Source organism: Tursiops truncatus, chromosome 7 (assembly GCF_011762595.2).
Source record: "Tursiops truncatus isolate mTurTru1 chromosome 7, mTurTru1.mat.Y, whole genome shotgun sequence".
NCBI lineage: Eukaryota > Metazoa > Chordata > Mammalia > Artiodactyla > Delphinidae > Tursiops > Tursiops truncatus.
In genome coordinates, this window is record NC_047040.1 from 34,242,750 (window position 1) to 34,248,749 (window position 6,000).

Here is a 6,000-nt window from a genome sequence, read left to right on the forward strand (position 1 = left end):
TGAGGCTGAAGCGTAAACACATTCCAATTTGAGATTTAATGTGTAGTTTTTAATTTAATATTTTTCTGTTTTTTAACTTTAATATTTAATAATTTTAATGCACACTTTTAGCTACTGATACATAATATATCAACAGCTAAAAGTATGCATTAAAAAATTATTTGGCTTCCCAAGCACTGCATTTCAATTATAGCAAATTGCCCACAAACTATAGATGATCCCAATTATAAAATGGCATAAAGTTCTTTGATGAGGCTCAGCCCCATGACTCTCAGGGAAACTTCCACAAATTTCAGCATAACATTACCTCAAATAACGTCCCTGTTTCGTAACAGCTGCATACGGGCTGCAGAAAATGAAGGAATGAAAGAACCCCAGAAGGAGAAAAGATCAAGATTGAAAGGAGATCATGAATCATCTAGATGGATACAGAAACACGAGCAGAGTCACTAGAGAAATCCATTTCATGCAGTGGCCCACTCCTCCTGAATCAAAGTTATTTTCACTAAGGCAAACTTCTCATACAGAGCCCAAGCACCTCAGAGTACCTCCCCTCCTCTGCCCAATCTAATTCAAGACACTTATCTCAGTGTTCCCTGGACAGTGTTTTTCTGTCCCAACATCTTTGCTCAAGCACTTGCCTCCAGTTGGAAAGCCCTTTCCCTCTTTTCAGTCTCTGCCTATTGAAATTCTATACCATCTTTCAAGGCATCTCTTCCTAAAGTTGTCTTGATTCCTAAAACAGGTCATCTCCTCCTGCTTCATATCACTGATTTTACTTTCTTCTTGAGTACTATCATATATGGTAAGCTCCCACTCATCTGCACTAGGCTGTGGTGGGTGCTGATCACGATCACCAAGCTCACCCTGCTAGGCCTTGAACAGACTGGTCATCATTACAGAGCTCCAGCAGGCCTGTACTTGTGTAATGCCTACTCATCCTTTCATAATCTACAATGAATATGGAGCTGGTGATGGAGTAAGAACCATACTTGGAACCTGATTGTTAGATCCAGGAGACAAAGCTCGTGAAAGGAAGTTTTTGCAATTCTAGGGGGGTAACAATGCTGTTGCTTAAGAGCTGGGTGACGCACCATGCAGGGCTTCCTGGGAGCAGACAGGACCTCATCATGAACAGACAGAATACAATGTCTCCAGCCAAGCTCACCAGACATCCCCTGGCCTTTTAGCAAAAGGTACATCTTCCCAGTACATGTGGCTAAAAATGTATCCTTTGCACTTATCACAAGTTCTAAAACTCTAAGATTTATGGGTGAGAGTTTTCATTTTGCCAAACCTCCAGGCCAGTCCTCTGTGTGTAGTATGGACTCAAAAGTGCCTAAAATTTAAAGTAGTTTTTCCTCAAGTAGGACAGTTCTCTGACATCCCCATGATTACTGATAGCATCATACAAAATAAGAAAAATAAAAGAGAGCAAACTACATATTTAAAAAAAAATACTTAGACTGTATTTAAGTGCATAAATGTCTGGAAAAGACAATAAACTGCAACTTTTGGTTATCTTAGGGAATGGACCCCTGCAGGCTTTCTCTATTTACTTTGCATGTATTTTAACCCAGATAATTATAATACAATTTGACTGAAAATTTTTTAAGAGAAAAAATATTACAATACAGAGTGTTAAATGCAATCCTATGGTAAGTGCAAAGATAGCCCTTGAGTATAGGAAAGTATAGAGGAAGGGAATCCTTACTCCCTCTATGGAGGGTTGTGAAGTCTTTCTTGAGGAGGTGGCAGTAGCCGAATATAAAGGAGAAATAGGTCATTTCAATCATAGTGTTTCTTACATAACTGATTTACTCTGTAACCCATTACCACTTTCCCAACCTGCCCCAACCGGCCTCCTCTCATTCTAGACTGTTGATTCTAGACCCTTTTCTAGGCTGCCTTGAATCCAAGTTAACTTTGCAGGTAATTTTGCTGGGTCTCCCCAACCACTCCGTGATTTTTTTCTCTGTGGGGAAAAAAAAACAAGTTCAGATCCATCTCTATGTTCCCACCACCCAGAACTCTGCCTGGCCTTGAAGAGTGCAATATATATTTATACTGAATTATACTGAATTAAAGGAAAGGAGGCATTTCAGTCCATAAACACGAGTTTAATTAGCCTTTGGCGTCCTGTAAGGAAGAAATAACCAAAAAGAATTCATTCCTGAGATTGTAAAAAGCAAAAGACACTCCTGGTGACTTGGAGTGCTGTGGATGAGTCCCAAGGAGGCTCAAGGAAGGGCTGAAAACGGGAGACTCAAGCCTTTTTTGCCGGGATCAGAGGACAGTGCCCCGACGCCCCCAGAGCTGAGGGCGACGCCAGCAGGGGGCGCAGGTCGGGAGAAAGGGTTCTCTGTCCATTCACCCCCGGGCAGCCGCCTGCTCTTCCCAATGGCTTCCGCCGGGAACCTCGCCCACCCTTGCCGGACACGATCGTACTTATGTATTATTTATGTTAAAAGTATTATAAACCTATTACAGTACAGTATTATATACCCAATTGTGTTAGTTGGGTACCTAAGCTAATGCTGGACTTAACCAACGTGCTCCGGTTTGTATGTGGGGGACTTACTTGTACTCCAGACAGCACCAGGAACTGGAGGAGAGCATCGCAGGCGCCAAGAGGCGGCTTCCAAGCCAGGCATAAAGCCTCTGTGCGCTTCCTCCCAGCAGCCCGCCAGGAACGCACAGCCCAAACAAAACTTCCTGCTCCAGAACCCTCCGCCCCTACACCTTAAAAACTCCACAGGAACACACGGGTGTCCCTCCAGAAAGTAAACTCTCCCTTGTGTGGGCAAAGAGCCCACCTGGCATTGCGGGGAATTACTTGCGTCAGGTCAGGAACCAGCGGGCGTGGCCGCTGCGCTCCGCCACCCCACTAAGAACCGGGTTGGGACCCGCCTGCCCCCCGGGATCAAACCTACTTCCATTTCAGCTGCCAATCGGCCCTCGGCCACCGCTCAAAAAAAACTGCCGCCGACTACCCTCCCGACACTCCAGTCGCGCAAGATTCCCAGCGGGCAGGGAGCAAGGGGCACCCAGCCCCTGCGGCCCTGCAGGTGGATTCACCTTCGAGAGCGGGTGCCAGGTAGTATTACTGTTAAATGAAGTGTAAATGTCAGTTACAAACAAATGTAAAACAAGAAGTCGTTAGGAAAAGCCATTTTAATCAGGACGTCCAACCCAGAAGCTGTAAGTAAAATAAGTATTAATATTAAAAATGCAACTTCTGTAGGGCAGACACATTTAAAAGTCCCCTCCAGGGCTTCCCTGGTGGCGCAGTGGTTGAGAGTCCGCCTGCCGATGGACACGGGTTCGTGCCCCGGTCCGCAAAGATCCCACATGCCACGGAGCGGCTGGGCCCGTGAGCCATGGCCGCTGAGCCTGCGCGTCCGGAGCCTGTGCTCCGCAACGGGAGAGGCCACAAGAGTGAGAGGCCCGCGTACCGCAAAAAAAAAAAAAAAAAAAAAGTCCCTTCCAAACCCGAATCTCTCTCTCTCTCTTTTTTTTTTTTTAAATTTTGGAGTTGGCCCAAGTTTTTAGCCTCTCCCCATGAAACTTTTTAACGATCATTTAGGGGAACCACCGGAGGGAAATTACCAAAAATTCAGTTTCTCTTATCTGAAATCTCTTATCTGAAGCAGGCCAAGCCTGCCAGAGACCGGTCTGGTCTTAGTTTTAGATTATCATGGTCTGTCGGTGTCCAACAGGTTCCCTACTGGCACAACCTCTCGTTTCGTAAATAAATTTCAAATGTCAACAAATGAAAATATTCGAGAGCTTTAGAGTCCTTGAATTTACTTCCAGTTACCTGAACCAAAAATTTGTTCTTAATTTCAATGGTCTTTGTTCTATTGCATTCCACTGTTAATATTTTAAAAGAATATGCCCTGACCAGACATTCCCCAGACGCTTTGAAGGGGAAAAGGGTGGCAGCGGGAAGGAGAGAGAGTAAAAAAATTCTTGCCTCTCCTGTTGCTTCCGCCAAGACACACTACTGCACAAAATGTCCTAGTTCTCAACTTTGCCAAAGGAAGGCTGCCAGATCTTTTGAGCAGGTCACCCCCGGAACTGGGCAACCCTCAGGATGTTCTTAGGCAGGTCCCCGGTGTCCTTAGTCAGGACACCGGGGACTTGCCATAAAGCCCACGGCCCGTTTTCTAGTGCTTCAGTTTGGGGCGAGAGTCACTGGGTCTGGGCGATCCGCCGTTCCGACCGCACCGGAATCCCGGAAGACTCAAGCGCCCCTCCAGAGAATCGGGGCGGGGGCGCTCCGGCCCGCCTGGTGCCCGCGGGGCAAATCGGAGATAAGAGATCGGCGGGACTGAGTCACCTGCCAGAAGTCCCACCCCTCCCCTGGCCCCTGCCAGGCACCCCCTGCCCAGGCCGAGTGCAAGGAAGCGCCAATCCGGGAACGCGAGAGGATACGGGGCCTGGCGTCCGGCGGGGAGCTGGGGAGGGTGGGGAGCTGCGGGGTCCCGCGCGGGCACGTACCGTCCTGCCCGCGGCTAGGCTCTCCTTTGGCCGCGACCCGTCAAGACTTCACTCCTGAAAATCGCAGGCAAGATGGAGGCAAAGAAACCGAAAGCCTGAAAGCGGATGTGGCTTTGCTGGCCAGTCCCGCATGCGCTCGCCTTGCTCACCTTGGTCTTCTCTCGTATCGTACAAAAGCTTTAACCCTCTAAAAGGTTGACGGTCTGACATTCACTGTGTTAGACCCAGAGACCCCTCCCCACTCACCAGCCCTTTGAATTGAAACACTGCCGTGCTGTTCAACAACCCGCCTGCCTGCTGTTTCCTGTTTACACCCGCTCTGACTAGGCTTGCTGTGAACTCTGGGTGTTTGCCTAAATACGCAAATCTACTTGTCACTATGGACAGAACAAACTGTGGACGCCAAGTTCTATGTGCCCAAGAGCACAGTGAGGCCAAACAAACGGAAACCTTGGAGTTTGGAGCAGAGAAAGGTTTTTGGTGAGGCCGTGCAAGAAGAGGAGGTGGCCCGTGCCCTAAAAAGCCTGGTTCGGCAAAACACTTTTAAAAGCCAAGTAGGGGTGGAGGTGTCGCGGGATACGTGATCAGCTCTTGCACAATTCTCTGATTGGCTGATGGTGAGGTAGTGGGGTGGTGTCACAGAGGTGAACATGATCAGTCTTTAGGCTTCAGGAGGCCTGGGGCTCTGTGCTCATGGTCGTCAGTTAACATCTTCCGTTTGTTGAAGTGGGGGGGGGGGTTGCATCTGCAAAACAACTCAGGAAATGTGCGTCAAATACTATTATCTAGGTCCTTTCAGAGAGGAGCTACAGCAGAGGACATGGCGGGGGAGGCCTGTCCCACGGGAAGGCCCCCATGGGGTCCTGCTCTTTACTGCACTTCTAGTGTTTGTTACGGATGCCTTGGAAAATAATAAAGAGCATATGTAAAAGCGCTTTATGCTTCATTCCTTATAACGACTTTCTTGTGATTTTTTTAAAGTTTCTAAACTTTTCTTAAATATATTTAAACTTACAGGAAAGTTGCAAAAATAATACCAAGAAAAATTCACCACCGCATGACAGCATGAGGAGCTCTGCTGACCCACTCCCTAATGAAACTGATGAAAATCGTTTTAAGACAAGCAAAAACAACCATTTACAGCCTTGGAAATATTCCTAAAAGAGCAAATAAATATCTATTCAAGAAAATCTAGGAAAAATTGGTAAGAAAGGCGAGAGTCTGTGGTATTTCAACCAAGTCCTCTTCCTCTCTTTGCCCTCCCAACTGCAAGGCGGAGTCCCCACTCTGTCTTTAAACCGGGAGCACTGGGCCTCCTCTTCCCAGGCTCCCAGTGGGAGGGGCAGATGTCAACAATTCTCACCCTGCCTGGCCCTGGCTACCTGATACTGAGCCTAAGTCCTGTATAAATGTGGTTGAGAGATGGAGGATTCTTTCTTCCATCCAGCCCCACTCATGCACCAGAGGCTCTACCTTGGGCTGGAGCGCTGAGAATAC

The 6,000-nt window shown here is 47.5% G+C and overlaps 1 protein-coding gene across 18 annotated transcripts in view; it reads right to left on the reverse strand.

Annotated features, from left to right (window-relative positions):
• The window catches only part of CFLAR (CASP8 and FADD like apoptosis regulator), a 64,242-nt gene extending 59,349 nt beyond the window's left edge, over positions 1-4,893 (reverse strand). For 13 of the 18 annotated variants that reach the window (XR_012333010.1, XM_019939142.3, XM_019939151.3 and 10 more), the window contains exon 1: positions 4,504-4,794. The gene's annotated coding sequence lies outside the window, so the exon portion shown is untranslated. Of the gene's footprint in view, positions 1-2,581; positions 2,919-4,503 lie in introns of those variants that run through there. The other 5 variants (XM_033859900.2, XM_073807406.1, XM_019939146.3 and 2 more) reach the window with 4 other exon arrangements.
• Positions 4,894-6,000: the final 1,107 nt, after the last annotated feature.